The 17,098-nt window shown below is 39.7% G+C and overlaps 1 long non-coding RNA gene and 1 pseudogene across 2 annotated transcripts in view; both read right to left on the bottom strand.

Annotated features, from left to right (window-relative positions):
- The window catches only part of LOC150053170 (uncharacterized), a 195,847-nt gene that overhangs the window by 65,608 nt on the left and 113,141 nt on the right, over window positions 1–17,098 (bottom strand). The window lies entirely within an intron of this gene.
- On the bottom strand, window positions 11,718–12,146 carry LOC150053172 (10 kDa heat shock protein, mitochondrial pseudogene; annotated as a pseudogene).

The raw sequence follows: 17,098 nt of genomic DNA, 5'->3' as shown, positions 1-17,098 counted from the left end.
AACAGTAATGGAGATAATTAGGTCATGAGGTCACCACCCTTGGATGGGATTAGTGTTATTCTCCTAGGCTCTGATTCCCTTCCACAAGTGCAGATCCTTACAAAGGAAAAATTGTGGTTCCTCCTGGCTCTTTGATTCCTTGATCACCAGAGCCATGCTATCTGACTTGACCAGATATCAGAAGCCTGTTTATATAAAGTACTCAGACTCAAATATTTTCTTATAGAAAAACAAAGTGAATTAAGGTGTCCCATATCCATAAACTGCTGCTTCCTATTCCTTTCACCCTCAAGCCCCTGGCTATTGTGTGTGTCAAGTCTCATCTTGTGATGGCGAGATATCCATTCACGAGCTGCTGCAAAGCTTAGATCTCTCAGTCATGTATCACAGTGCAGTAATCCTTTGCTAGCAGTGGGGGATTCATCCCAGGATCACCAAAAACTTTGTGTATATTATACAAACACAACCACGAATAGCAGGCGGTCATTTTACCAAAAGGCATAGTGATAACTAAAAGGGCCTATGCAAAATAAGAAGATTACATTCCTCCCTTACCCAAGCACCAAGACATTCCACGTGGATAAAAATAAAAAGGCAAATGTGCTATGTATGAGACACTATACACACAGTTTCTCTCTGTAATCTTGGAGTGAGGGGAATTTCCTATCTCTAACCCAGTAGCTAGAAGCTACCGAAAGGAATGATTGATTACTCTTATTACATAAAACTTAGAAAACTAAAAATACATGTTTACATAGCAAGGATTCCTTAAGGAAAGAAAGGAGATAAATAGGAGATAAATAGGGGGAAAATGTTGACATTTTTTAAATAAAGAGTTAAAATTTCTAATGTATAAATAACTTGTTAAAGATGAAAGATCAATATAGAAGAGAATCAAAGGAACAAATGAGAAAAAAATCCAATGACTATGCCAACAATTCACAGAAAATAAGATACAAATACTAGATTAAAAGTTCTCAACTTCAGACCTTATAAGAAAAAAATCAAATAAAAAATACATACTATTTTCCTCTATGAGTAGCAAAGTCTAAAAAGTTCGCAGTGGCAGTTGGTGCTGCCATCACTCTTGGAGGGATACAGAAAGGTACCAGTGGGGTGAGAGATGACTCCAGTGGAGAGCAAGCAATGCAATATAGACTCTAAACCTCTACCTCAGACAGGCCTTCTAGAAATCTATCACAAAAGAATCACAAGCCATGAGCACAGAACTCCTGGTTATAACTAACCTCAGAGGTCTAGCGACAGGAATCGGAGAACAGACTACAGCACATTCAAATGACAATATACAACATTTTGCAACTGCAAGAAGGACCATGGGGACTTTAGATACTGCTAGAAACTGAACTTCAAAATGTAATGTCAGGTAAAGAAAAAAACCGAGGTGGACTCAAGGTAGGTATTGCTTACCTGGACAGTGTGTACATGAATGTGTAGGGAGAGCACGAATGTGTGCACATGAATGAGTATGAGTATGCATGTCTGTGTGTCTGTGTACACATGTGTGAATGAATGTGTGAGTATGTATGGGATAAATGTATGAGTGTGTATATATACACATGAATGTGTATGTGCCTGAGTGCTGGTGTGTAAACATGTACCTATGTCTTTGTGAATGTGAGTGTATGATGGGGTGAGTGTGTGTATATATGTTCATGGGTGTTCAGTGGATGAATGGTAATGTAAACAGCATTGGTTAAAGGAAAGGGAGGAAAGGAGACCAGAGAGGTTAAAAAAACTTTTGAGGTTTTTGCGGAACTAAGCAAAGATTTTCAGTTATTATATAAGGTTAAAGCAGAATGAAAAAGGTGATTCCTAAACTAAAGGAATACATTGTAAATACGTGTGGAAATGTTAATATTGAATCTTTCCTTATCCCTCCCCATAACTAATGTAAAGTAATTTTAAAAATCAAGGCTAAAGTTTTTTTGGATTCCAATTCATTTAATTCTGCTTTGATTTTAATAATTTGCTTCATTCTAGTGGGATTAGGGTTAGTTTGTTGCTCTTTTTCCAGGAGCTTAAGGTGACACATTAAATTGTTGGTTTGCGATTTTTCCAATTTGTTATTGTAGGCACTCAGAGCTATAAATTTTCCTCTGAGTACTGCCTTTGCCGTGTCCCAAAGGAGCTGGTATTTTGTGTGCTCCTTTTTGTTAAATTTCATAAACTGTTGGATTTCTGTTCTGATCTCTTCGATGACCCATTGGTGATTCAACAATGTGTTGTTCAATCTCCATGAGTTACAGGGTTTTCGTTGGTGGAGTTGTGTGTTCAGTTTCAATTTGATTGATGCCCTTGTGGTCTGAGAGAGAGCAGAGAATAATTTCAGTGTTTCTGAATCTGTCTAGTGGACAATGTGGTCTATTTTGGAAAATGTTCCATGTGCTGCTGAGAAAAACGTATATTGTGTTGTTGCTGGGTGGAATAATCTGCAGATGTCTGTTAGATCTAGTTGGTCTATATAGTTGTTCAATTCTAAGGTTTCTCAGGTGAGTTTTTGCCATGTTGATATGTCCAAAGGTGAGAGTGGTGTGTTAAAGTCACCAACAATCACTGTGTTTCGATCTATGTATGGTTTCAGTGACAGTAAAGTTTGCTTGATGAAGTTCGGAGCTCCGGGATTCAGTGTGTAGATATTTAGGATGGTTATTTCCTCCTGGAGGAAAGATCCCTTTAGTAGTATGTAGTAACCTTCTTTGTCTTTTTTCACTAATTTTAGTTTGAAGTCTATTTTATCTGATATGAGGATGGCAACTCCAGCCTGTTTATGGGGGCCATTAGCTTGATAAGAGTTTATTCCAACCTCTCACTTTCAAAAAATGTTTTTTTGGGGGGGTAAGATGTGTCTCTTGAAGACAGCAGAACGATGGATCCTGTTTTTTGACCCAACTAGATAATCTATGCCGCTGACCAGGATCAAGAAAACTAATAACAGATGCTGGAGGGGATGTGGCCAGGAGGGATCACTACTACACTGTTGGTGGGAGTGCAAACTCGTTCAACCACTATGGAAAGCAGTATGGCAGTTCCTCAAAAGACTAAACATAGAGCTCCCCTATGACCCAGCAATTCCACTACTTGGCATTTACCCAATCATCCAGAAACAAAGACATACTAAATCCACCAGCACATCAATGTTAATTGCAGCACTATTTACCATAGCAAAGATATGGAACCAACCTAGATGTCCCTCAGTTGATGAGTGGATCAACAAGATGTGGTATTTGTACACAATGGAATTCTATGCTGCTGTCAGAAAGAATGACATCGCCCCATTTGTTAGGAAATGGAAAGACTTAGAAAAAATCATATTAAGTGAAGTAAGCCAGACTCAAAGGAACATATGCTCAATGGTTTCCCTCATTTATCATAATCAGTGGAAACCTTGGGCTCTCCTAGCAGAGATTTGCAATAGAGCAAAACCTTGATACAAAAGGCCATATAGTAGGACGCTAAATGAAAGGACCTCTAGGATATAGAAACATAAGCCATATAATGAATGATCGTTGTCCTTAAGGTACTATGTTATCTCTCATCTCTTTTGCTGTCCCTTAGTTATCTCATATTGTTACAGTATCTCACTTTGTTACCTGATATATCGGATATATTTGTATTTGGTCATTTGAAATTGGATAGGGACTGGGGGAAAACAAGATGAGGGGGGGAGGGAAATGTGGACCAAGACATATGAAAGGGTATCAATGTATGGGAATAAATGCGCCATCTATCTGGCAAATATCATGTAACCCTTCTATTAATTACAATAAAAATATATGAAAAAAATCAAGGCTAAAACAAGGCTATTACATTGACCACTTGATGGGGAGATAGATTATTTCAAACACTACGAAAATGCATTAACTCAATTGTGCATCTGTATTAAGATACATATAGGCCGGGAGTTTGGCCTAGTGGTAGAGTGCTTACCTAGCATGCACAAAGACCCAGGTTCGATTCCTCGGTACCACATACATAGAAAAAAGCCACAAGTGGTGCTGTGGCTCAAGTGGTAGAGCTCTAGATTTCCGAAAAGTCCAAGGACAGTGCTCAGGCCCTGAGCTCAAGCCCAGAACTTGTAAAAAAAAAAAAAAAAAAAAGAAAGAAAAAGATGTATATAAAAGCCTCAAATTATTATTCTGATGTTTTATAAAAATCAGTTTTAGTGGCATATAGATAATGTACACACACAAACTATATAAACATTTTACATATATAGGGTATATATTTAGAGAGAGATACATATTCTACCATAAACGAGAATAAAGAACATAAGCATCTATGCCATTGTCATTAAGAACTAAGATTTTTCACCACAATAGGAACATATTCCAGATCGAATCAAAAAATTCCCTAGCCATATACTCGAATTGGAACTATGATATAAGATCTTATTTGAAAAGTTTTTAAAGCTTTTCAAGAAATTGAAATTCTAAACTTGGCCATCTTTTCTTTCTAGAAAGCACATGAACTGAAAGTTCCTAACAGTACTACAAAAAAAAATCACCTTGGTCAACTCTGGAGGACGTAAGGGAACCAAACACACCATTCTGAATAATGATAAATGCAGAGACTCAAACATTTAACTGCTTTTCCAGATTAAACTATAACATAAGGTAATCAAATAGTTTAAGTGGGAATAATTTCCTTATAGAAAGATTCCATCAGACAAATGAGGAAGGAATAAGAACTAAAATGTCATGTTTGTACCCAGGCATGGTGTATATGACTTCAATCTCAGATATTCAAGAGGTGGAAGCAGGCAGATTACAAGTTTGAGACCAGCTCAGACCAAGTTAGGAGTCTCTATGTCAAAACAGAATGCAGAGACTGGGATTGGCTTGAATGGTAAAATATTTGCAAGTACTAGGCTTTGGATTTAATTAGTACTAGAGTCTTAAAGATACTCTTGCAAACCTCAAGATGAAATAATACATCTGGACAGTAATAACAATGACTGTTGTCACCAAAAGAAACAAGGACACATAGCTGAAGGCAGCACAAGACAATATTTAGACTTGTAAATAAAAATAAAATTAAGGCCAAATCCCAACTCAGATCTGCTGAGGGAAGTCTACACCTTGACATATTTTTTAAATGCCCCCAAATTGTGGCCCATCCCAATTCATACAATTCATCCCAATTCATAAAATTCCATTGGGGGAACTTGAATACTGACTCAATATTTAATGATATTATAAAATTATTGTCAAGGTTTTTCATTCTAGTGATGGTAGTATGCTTTTTAAGTCAATGTCTCTTGGAGATAAATACAAAAATATTTACTAGAGATATAATATTTGAGGTTATTATTGGTAAATCACCCCAACAAGAATGGTTGCTTGTGACTGCAGGCAGCTTCCTCACTCTGGCTGGGATTGAACTAGCTGTTGAACACACATGCACTCACAGCACAGTCCAACAGCAAACAATAGCCTGGCCTTGACACTGAATGCATTCTGCTCATCTCTGATCAAGATGGTTCCAAAGCAAACTGCCTGCAGATACACTGTAATAACTAACACATCAAACACCCAGTTAACTCTGTTACTCCTCTCCTTGCCTTGACCAGTGCCTCTAATGTATCCATGAAAAGCTTTCTTCTCAAAGGTTTCTAGGACAAGGTCTTACTGTGTAGCCCAGGCTGGTTTGGAACTGGCAATCATTCTGCCTCAGGATTCCAATTGCTGTGATTACAGGTGTGTACCACCATATCTGTCTCTCTATGTTTTAAGAAGTTTCCCTTTCTCTGAAAATTTTCTGCATGTACTGCCTATATCATCCCTGTTTCTTCAGGCTTATTTCTATCAAAATCACATACATAGAGTCATTGTGCCTTGTAGGAAAAGCCACCATATAGTGGTGACTTACTGTATATGTGAAGCTGGATCTTTACACTCAAACTTCACAACAATCCCAGTGATGAAGAACCTGAGACAAAAAGCTTTACGTAATTTAACTGGAACCATACAGTTTGCAAATAGCTTTTTTTTCCCTGTGGGTCATGAGACTTGAACTCAGAGCCTGGGCACTTCCCTTGAGCTCTTTTGCTCAAGGTTAGGGATCTACCACTTTGAGCCACAGCACCACTTGCAGTTTCCTGGTGGTTAATTGGAGTCTGTGAGATTTTCCTGACCAGGATGGCTTCAAACCCTGTTCTTCAGATCTCAGTCTCCTGAGCGTCTAGGAGTAGCTGGAATTATAGGCACCTAGCTTGTAAATGGATTTCAAAGGGGCTGCCTAATCTCTTCCACTTGGAGAGGAGTTTATCTATAGGGAATCTCTCTTGCTGTCTTTGCCCCCATCTCTATCTGTGTGGATCTGTCTTTCCCGATCTCAAATTTCCAGGCAAAGTCTCTTTCCAAAAGACAACCAGGATTTGAACACAGGTCATTTTCTTGCAAGGCATGCTATGAAGCTTTGGGGTGATTGCCTTTGGTTATCATTGGCTCTTCAGCCAGCATTCACCATGTACAAGATGCATGTTTCTGTTAGAAAATTGGGCACTGGCCAGTGTCTCCCTTTCCATGTCTACACTTTGCCCCCTTGCCTGGCAAAGCCTCTTTTGTGTGTGTGAAGTGGATGAGGGGCGTGTCCCACTGGGCCTGGAACAACACAAACTCATGTAGAGGGAGGCTGCTGACATCTGACCAGGCTCCCAAGATGAGATGTTTATAAATAATTGTAAGAGTGTGAAGAGATTCTCTCCCCTGAGCTTCCCATTTCAAAAGGTTGATGGTAATTGATGAGGCAAGAGGGACATGTCAAGCCTTCTGCTCTCAGAATCAGGTGTGGCTATTTACAGAAATGTCACTTTCCCAATCTTCCTTTCCATCTCTGCCAGAGGCATGGAGACCATAGGGTATTAATTTACTGTAGCCCTGGGGCATTAGGCAATAAGCTACCTGTACACTCAACAGCCTACAAACCAGGTACTGGCTCCTATTCCAGCTCTTACTGGCCTCTTACACAGAGAAATGGATTTCAGCATGAATATACTATCTTCAAGTGGCAGTAGGCCAAAGCCTTCCTGCATATGACAAAGACAACCCAAGTCAATACAATCAGAATTCCTACACAGTTCAGCTCATAGTGAGGAAGTAATCAAACAAAAAACCACAAATCACCAATCAATTACTGAGTCCCCAGTGTCCATATCTTAAAATGGGACTAGTCTTCTATTGCTTGCCAAACACAAAAAGTTCCATTCATTTGATTTTTTTTTTGCTGTTTTGGGTTATTGGGGTTTGAACTCAAGGCCTCACAATTGTTAGGCAAAACTTTATAACCTGGACCACTCCATTAGCTCCTTTATGCATTGATTGTTTTTGAAATAGAGTGCTGCTTTTGCCTGGACTTCTAGCTTCTGTTGGTGTATCCCCATGTTGCTGGGATGGCAAATAGGAACCACCATAACCAGACATTGATCCAATACTGTTTTTTTCCCTCCAGACTAGCCTCAATCTTAAAGATTTAAAAATATTCTTGCAAACCTCAAGATGAAATAATACATCTGGACAGTAATAACACTGACTGTTATCACCAAAAGAGACAAGGACACATAGCTGAAGGCAGCACAAGACAATAATCTTGTAAATAAAATAAGTAAAAATAAAATTAAGGCCAAATCCTACCAACTCAGATCAGCTGAGAGAAGTCTATGCCTTGACATAATTTTTTAAATGCCCCCAAATTGTGGCCCAGACTAGCCTCAAAGTATAATACTTGGATCTCTGCCTTCTAAATTGCTAGGTTTGCAGGCTTACGCCACTATGCCCAAGCACAAAAAGGCTTGGGAAAGAATCATCTGTACTATATGAGAGATCTTTTTATTGTAATCATAACTGAGACTCATTCCTATTAATTCTTTGAGATGCAAGATTTGTTAGAAGTGTTCCCAATAACTCATGAAGATACCTTACACACCAACTGACCTGCTAGCTCCCTCACGGCCTGGGCTGGTGGTAACAAGAGCAGCATGGTTCAAATGCACCATGTGAATCTACACGTAATTGTAGATGAAAAATTATTTTTACTCTAACAAGGTTTTCTTCCTCCTCCCTCCAAAAAAATAACCCCTAATAATTTCACAAGAAAATAAAACTCTTGGGAGTAGAAGTAAAATTACATTTCAAGGTTGCCCTGACCAGCTTAAGCTTCTATCCAGAGTTACTGAATGTCAACTTATAATGAGTAGAAAATTGTCCTGCTCCTTCCTTGTTGAAGCTAACCTTGAAAGAGTCACATCAGGAGGTCCCAGCTGACACTTGCAGAGCCAGAGGGACAGACAAACTGGCGCCCCACAGACATCTCATGTGCCAGCTCTGCCCATAGTGCTCTCAAACAGCAGCTCTCCTCAGGGTTACCCAGTCCTCCACAGCTCCCTAGCTATCACCTCCCTCCCCCAGTCCTGGAATATGGGGAGTTTTCCCTGTAGATGGCAGAGCGAGGGCATGAAACTAGGTGCCTCTATTTCCAAAGCACTATGGCACCCTGTCTGCCTATAATGCATTCTCATGGCGAGGAGACAGATCTTCAGGGGTCGATGAGAGTCAACAGGGCTCCAGGTGCAAGGGGAACGGATCTGATTCTCTTTAATCACATACAGTTTGCAGCCATCTGGCTGTCTTGTGTGTCTCCAAGCACAGACTTATGCTTGGAGAAAAGCACCCCTTTTCTGGCCCAGTCTAAAGAAGTCAGACAGGAAGCCATGAAGACTGTTGCTCTCTTGTCAGAAGGAGAAGCTTCTCCTTTCCTCGGAAGTTCCATTTCCAAGAAAAAAAAATCATATGGGAATAGACTCAAAAGACAAATCGGTTCTCTTCCTTTCTTTAGTAGTTAATGTTTTAGATAAAGCTCCTCTTTTCTGAATTCATATTCACATAAACAAGGATCTTCATAGACATGAAGTACTATGTTAAAGTACTATGTTTTGGGGGCCTTACTAGTGATTGGACTCAGGACCTCATGCTTGCTAAGGCAGGTTCTCTACCATGTGAGTGAGACAAGCCCTCAATTCCTTTTTCTTTTTTTTTGTTAAAAATTTACTTTATTATTATAGAGGTGATATACAGAAGGGCTACATTTACATGCATCAGGTAGTAAGTACATTTCCTTTCATAGTGTCATCTATTTTCTCACTCTCTCCTATGTCCTCCCTCCATGTCCACCCACAAGTTGTATAGCTCACTTTAATCAATGTCCTTTGAGTACCACTGCTGCACTTTTTCACACATTTTCCTCTGATTCTATGCTCTCCCCACCACCCTCCCACAGATATGCACATGAATACACCATATATAAGGTAACGACTATACAATCATCAGAAAAAGAAAAAACATTTTTAAAAAGTCCTTTGTTTCCTTAGCTGTGTAATTTGCTTCAGTATGTATATTATTTTATGTACACATAAAGAGGTGTTTCAGTGTTGCATTTTTGTGATTCTCCTAAGACTATCCTTGTTTGGTTTCACTATATATGAATGTCTAGAATTCTGTGTAATTTGTCATATTCCAATGCATTTTAGATCTAACTTCCACATATCAAAGAGAACATGTGCCATTTGTCACTCTGATTTTGGCTTACCTCATTTAACATGACTTGTTCTAGTTCTATCCATTTCATCAACTTCCCTGCAAATGACACTATTTTATTCTTTCTAATAGCTGTGTGAAATTCCACTGTATAAAGGCACCATGCGTTTGGATTAACTCATCTATTGCAGGAATCTAGGTTGTTTCCTTATCTTGGATTGTGAATAGTGCTGCAATGAACATGGATATGCAGGTCTTTATCATATCCTGTTTTATGATGCTCAGGGTAGATGCCTAGGAATGGTATAGCTGGGTTGTACCAAAGGTCTATGTTTAGTTTGTTGAGGCACCAGGAGACAGACTTCTTTACTGCAGTGCAATAGGGTTCCTTTTTCCCCACATCCCCACCAACACTTATTGTTGTTCAAATTCAAAATATTGGCCAATCCACGGGGAGAGGGGTGCGATGGAATTTCAGGGTTGTTTTGATTTGCATTTCCTTTATGGCCAAGGATGATAAGCATTTTCTCATGTGTTTCTTTGCTATTCTTACCTCTTTGAGAAATCTCTCCTTAGCTCCCTCACTCATTTAGTGATTGGTTTATAAGGTTTGGGAAGGGTTAGTTTCTTGAGCCCCTAGTATATATTGGATATAAGGCCTTTTTTTCTGAGATATTACTGGTAAAGATCCTCTCCCAGTCTGCTGACTGTCTTTCTAATTTAGTAACTATGTCCTTAAATATGCACAAACTTTTTATTTTGATGTAGTCTCCTTTGTCAAGTCTCTGTCCTTATCTTCTGTGCCTTGGGATTCCTTGCAAAAAGCTTCTACCTATGTCTATGAGTTCTAGTGTTTCTCCTACTCTCGCTTCCAGGGGTTGCAAAGTTTCAGGTGAGATGTTGAGGTCTTTGATCCAGTTTGAGTTGGTCTTAGTGCTTAATGACAGAGATCTACTTTCAGTTTGCTGTACATGACTGTCCAGTTTTCCCAGCACCAATTATTGAAGAAGCTATGTTTTTTTCCACTATATATCTTTGCCTCCTTCGTCAGATATCAGATGACTCCAAGTGTGTGGTTTTATTTCTGGGTCTTCTAATGTGTTCCATTGATCTTTGAGTCTATTTTTGTGCCAATACCAAGCTGTTTTTGTTATTATGGCTCTGTAGTAGAGTTCAAAATCTAGTATTATGTTACTGCCCACATTCCCTTTTTTTTTGTCTAGAATTGCTTTGGCTACTCTAGGTCTTTGGTTGTTCCATAAATTATTGGATTGATTTCTCTATCTCAGTAAAGAACAACACTGTTTTGTTTTTTTTTAAATAGGGATAGCATTGTATTTATATATCATTTTTGGCAGTATGGCCATTTTTACAATATTAATACTACCCATCCATTAACATGGAAGGTATTTCCATTTCCTGGTGTCCTCTTTCATTTCTGTCTTCAGATTTTTATAATTTTTGCTATAAAGATCGTTTACATGTTCGGTTAGATTAATTTCTAGGTATTTTTCCTTTTTTATTTTGGTTGTAGGGCTTGAACTCTGGGCCTAGGCACTGTCCCTGAGCTCTTCAGCTCAAGGCTACTGCCCTACCTCTGTAGCCACAGCGCCACTTCCAGTTTTCTAGTGGATAATTAGAGATAAGTCTCACAATCTTTAGTTCCCTGGGCTGGCTTTGAACCATAATCCTCAGATCTCAGCCTCCTGAGTAGCTAGTATTTTCTTTGTTTGAGGCGATTGTTTTCATGATTTCCCTTTTAGATTGTACATTGTTGGCATACAGAAAGGCTACTGATTTTTGTGGGTTAATATTGTGTCCTGCTATTTTTGCCGAACTGGTTTTTCAGCTCTAGGAGTTCAAGGATGGAGATTTTTGGAGGTCCTCTAGACATAAGATCATGTCATCTGTAAATAGGGGTAGGTTAATTTCTTCTTTCCCTATATGAATCCCTTTTATGTCCTATTCTTGCCTTATTGTTGTGGCTAATAATTCCAGCACGGTATTGAAGAGGAATGGAGAGAGTGGGCATCCTTACTTTGTTCCTGGTTTTAGAGGAAATGGTTTTAGTTTTTCCCCATTTAGTATAATGTTGGCTGTGGGTCTGTCATATATAGCCATCATTGTTTTAAAGAATGTTCCTTCTATTTCTAGTTTCTCCAAAGCTTTTTTTAGTTTAGTTACTATCAGTTTATTATAAAAGGGAGATGTGGAAATTATTTATATGATGAAAGATCTCAGAACTTGCATGGAATGGGCAGCTTTACATGATGCCACTTCAGTGGTGTATTCACTCTACATACTTTCCAAGAATGTCACCATTCTTAAATAAGAAATAATCCTTGTCATCTAGAACTACTTTGGTGCCTCCATATTCTGGGAGAAGAACTTTATCACCCACTTTCACACTCACCGGCTGAATTTCTCCATCCTTTCCTTTAGAGCCTGATCCCATGGCCACTACTGTGGCTTGCAATACTTTTCCTTGATACTTTTCTGGAAGCATAATGCCTCCTTTGGTTACAGTTTAAGCTGCACTCCTTTTGACCAGCACTCGGTCAGAGGAATAAACTTTCTAAATGCTTGTCCAGCCATGACTCCCGTGGTCACTCCTCGGGCTCTACTCTCAGGCCGATGCTGCAAGGAGAGACTCTCCAAAGCTTTTATATTTTTTTATTTGTTCGTATATTTGTTGTTTTTGATCTCCTGGGGAGAAATATGTGTTAGGAACCTAAATCACTGTTTCACAAGAGAGTACTGGAGAGATTCCCTATTGTTTCACTGCCATCTTCTTTCCTTTCCCTTCATGTTGCTTATTTTTTTTGAGATGGAGTCTTTCTTTATGCCCAACAGCCTGGATTGCACATTCCCCTATGATCCTCCCACTTGTACATTCCCATGTCACTGAGAATGTCAAGTACACACAATTGCATTCAGACATGGTGTTTCTCCCCAAAATGATTGACAGGCATTTGCTGCCATACTTAGACATTGGTTAAGATGGAATTTTGTAAATTTTTGTACACAGGATGTCCTCGAACCTTGATCTTCCAAACTCTGTGTGTGATAAAAGATGCTAGCCAGTGTTTCAGCTATATAGTAACATTTATATGTGCTGGTTTCTACCTAAGTATCATAATTTGTGTTCAGTATTTTTCTTTATTATCACTTTACAGATGGAAGATTGAGATTTAGAGTAATTTACCAAGAGCGCAGCTGCATCAGGGAGCCACTGTGTCAGAGTTCACCAAGGACAGGGAGGTATCCCAGCCAGATTTCCTGGTGGTGATATATATCATACAGCCAATGACTCCTTGATCATGGAAGACCAAAAATGGAAAATAGAGACTATCCAGTCAACCCTCAGCTTATCAGACCTTATCACTGTAGCCTGGTTGCTGAATTCTCTGTTCTTGGTGCTGGACTCAGTAGTATTCCAGCAATGTTCCTTCAGCTCCAAATTTCATGAGTATCCCTAACTCCTCTCTATCCCCAGGCCACTGACCAACTTTAAACACCATCTCTCATCTGGTCCAGTAATAACTTCCTATTTCCTTTTCAATTTATAACACATTTAGTGAGTACTAACAATATGTTAAACACTGTTTTGGACCCCAGGAATAAAGCAGTGAGCAAAAGGCAAAGCTCCACCTCAAGAAGCTAATATTCCTGTGAACTCCAGTGCTTATCTCACTCCTACCTTGCTCTTCTGCAGTCCCTACTCCACACTAGCCAACAGAGTCAGCTTTCAAAAGTACAGATTGTATCCTGTTCTATCCATACGGGAAACTGTCCACTAGTTCCTCTTTTCCTAAGGATGAAGTTCAACTTCCTAAGCATGTTTCACAAGATTCTCTCAAACCTAGCTCCACCCCAACCCATACATACTCACTTCATCCTTTCCCTAATCCAGCATCCCACTTACAGTGAACAGAATTTAAGAAACCAGCAGCACACATCATTTGGTGCATCAAGAACATGCAGGCAGAGGACTAGTAGATGTACAATCCCTGTTCTCCAAGTACCACATAGAGAGGCATGGTAGGGTTTCAGCACAGCTGTGGGTCTTCCAGGCCTTTATGTCCTTGTTTTTCATTTAGAGGGTAAAAGAAAAGTGGCTTTGGCTCATGAAGAAATGAAAGAATAATCATTTAGGGCTCAGGCACCAAGAATTCTAGCTGAAATGCTAGGTATCTTGGGGTACTGGGAGATGATAGCTGCCTAGTCCTCAGAGATCTAAGAGCTCCCACTCCAGGGGAATTGAATTCCAGGTAGTTAATTCTATCTGAGGAATCTCTTGTAAATTGAAAGCTTTTCTGGGAGCATAAACTTATCTAGCTTATCTGTCCCCATTTCCAGCCAACCCAATGAGATTTATTTGGTAGTTCTGTTCAGCCATGCCCCATCACAGTGCATGCTTCACCTAAGGTCCCAAGCTCACCATACTCTTTGTTTCCTGAGCTTGCCAAGCACTCTGATACTGGCTCCATGAATTTACACACTTGGCTTCTATAAAATGCCTTCCAGATGTTATTATGTATCCAGCATCATCAAAAGCCCAATTCTCCCTGTTGTGACCTCCTATCATCCACATAGATACACCCTTTTATACACTGAGAAAAATCAAATTTGCTCCCCTGAAAGTTCTGCTAAACTTTATTGCAATCTAATTCCTTATACATCCACTAAGCTGTGAGTTCCTCGAATTTAAGGGTCATGCTTTATTTACTATATTGTTTTTAAGATTGGGGTTTCTGTTGCTCAGACAGACCCCAAACTTCTATGCTCAAGACTTCTTCTGCCTGAACCTCTTGAGTAGCTGGACCAATAGATGTGTACCACTATGCCTGGTTCTCATTTCTGAATTCTTATCTTCTAGCATACATCCTGAAAGAAAGCAGGTGATCAGAGGCTGTCTGGAGAAGATATTGGATAGGAAAGGAAATACAATGTGTCTTCCTACACTACAGTCTTAACCTATACTGTTTCCTCAGCCCAGGATTACATTTCCCATTATCCTAAATCCACTGGCTAGCTCTTATTCCACGAGCCACAGGTTCCAGCATACATTTGACTTCCTCATAAATAAAATACGAAGTGTTATTTTAAGCACAATAAACCAGACTCATGTTTTGTTTTACACGTGTTTTATTTTATATACAAGAACAAGTTTTTAAAAAGAAAGGACATGAAGGTAGGAAACACTGCTTGGGAAGAAGGGAACCAGAAGGCAGAGGAGGGGGAAACAAAAGGGTAATGAGAGGTGAGCAAGATCAAAGAACATTGTGTAAATGTATGGAAGTATCAGAATGAACCCCACTAATACATACAAAAATATGCCTGTAAATATAATATAATGGAAAAATCTTATTTTCCATATGGTAGGTACCCTGTTCTTTTACTCTACAGAACTGTTTATAATTTATACTTTTATATCTATGGGCTGTCACCCCTACCTGATTGTGAATTCCAGGATATATAAGACTGTATCAATTTTGTTCATACTGTATGATACTCTGTGCTTTGAGTTGCATGAAACACCAGTGAAGGGGGGAAAGGAGGAAGAATGAAAGAGAGGAAAGTAGGAAGGAAAGAACCAACAGTTGCTGGGCCTCTTCATGGCAATCATTTTGTCCAGGTACTCCTAGGTTTCCCTCACAAAAACATTCAGCAGTTTCTGTTCCCATTTAGGAATTGTAGGAATTTGAGCTGAGTGGAGTCCTCCCTCCCCAGCTCATGCCTCCTTTGGTGGAGGTTCATTTCTATCCCTATATCCCTCCTCAGGGAATTTTAGATAGCACCCCAAACCTCTAGCTCTGATCTTCTAACTGGACAATGAATGTCATAGGCTAATTGGGAGATCCCCTCCCAGATGACCACATCATGCAATTACCTGCATATAATATGATTTGAAAAAAACTGTTCAACTACCCATAGGCAGTGTCAATGCCAGTCTGCTCATCTGCGGAGAGGGGATAGGAAGAGCAAAGTCTCTTGACCTTCAACCCTTCCTTAATAAGAAGTATGCCAAACTAGCAGCATCACTGGGTAATGAGTTTAATTCTCTCTCCTCAGCCAGCCCGGCACCATCTCCTTCAGTCTCTCTACCTTGCTGCACACTGAATCCAACAGGACAGTGTTATCTATTACTCATACCTAAGTTCCATTGCTAGGCATTCTAATTCAATCTGTCAAAGGTACTGCCAGACATGGAAATGTTCAGAAACTCCCCAGTGATTTGAACAGAGTCCTTGCCCTGAAACGAGCTTATTTACCCTGTAATGGCCTCAGTACTAGAAAGCAAATTCCAGCTCTGTGACCTAAGATTATTGTTGTCACTTGACAAGAAGAGCAGAAAAGCCCTCAGCTCCTCTATCCTCCTGAGTACCAACTCCCGAGTGTCTTAGAACAGATAATCCAGGGGGCTGTATTGCTCTAGTCCACAGAGCTCACTCATTGAAGAGAGGTAAGGCAGTCTGGAAGTCAGAGAGCAGATCATAGCTCTCACCTATCAGGGTTTTTGCTTTTTCTTCCTCTAATTTCTCTTCTCCCTCTGCCCCTCCTACCTTAAGCTATGTCAGTCAAGCCCTCACAAGGACAGCTCTCTAGCCAAGAAATAAGAAGTATACTACAGGACTATATTCTGAACATTGTCTCAGACTAAACATTTTTGAATAAAGAGAAGTTACCACCAGATCTGTGTAGAAAGAGAGCTTTGACAAGGGAGTTTTATAGTACTATAATATTTTTCCAGTCCACTAACTTTTACTACAATTTCCTCTTATAGCTGTCATTAGGCCAGGGACAGGCAATTGTTTTAAATGAATAAAACTCAAGCTCTTCTCTCATGAGGAAATGAACTGGTAAAGAGACTTCTGTGTAAGAAGGTAGAATTGTAAAGCTGAGATGTGCCTGGAGTGTCAGAGGAAGCTCAGGGAGGTTCCTGAACCAAGTGTGGGTGAATGGCTAGGAATCAGCTAGAGAGAGGGGGAAGGACTCCCTAGGCAAGCAGGATATGAAGGACACCTGACAGAGATAACTGGGTGAAGAGACAACCAAAAGCGATGGTTGAGCAGTAATAGTAGCAAATACTTATATTGTGCATATTGTGTGGCCAGAGTTATTTTATGAGTACAAATATGAGTTCATTCATCTACTCCTTTATATATTCCCTTAGTTCTCATAGCAAGCTGATCAGATAAGATTAACATCCTCACTGTACAAGTGACAAACAGTACATACAAGTGCTCTGTCAAAACTGAATGAACGAGGTTTCTTTTGCTGTACTCCAGTGGAAATCACCAATAGACAAGGAGCAACTCCCTTAGTATTGGCAGCCCTGAACTTCAGAGGTTTATGTGCTGGGCTTTCAAACCCATTCACTTATTGCCCTGTGAATCAGTGACTTGTGGCTCATTGTCTGTGGCTGTCAAAGATAGAGGCTGTAGCTCTAGACCCTTGATATCTAGCACCTCAAGATCTAGGTTTTCAAAGCCAGAGACTTACAACCCCAGGTGTTCAAGTAAAAGGCTTATTGCTCTGAGTGT

This window comes from Megascapheus bottae, chromosome 16 (genome assembly GCF_031878675.1).
Source record: "Megascapheus bottae isolate mThoBot1 chromosome 16, mThoBot2.hap1, whole genome shotgun sequence".
Lineage (NCBI taxonomy): Eukaryota > Metazoa > Chordata > Mammalia > Rodentia > Geomyidae > Megascapheus > Megascapheus bottae.
This window is presented reverse-complemented; position numbering and strand designations above follow the sequence as displayed.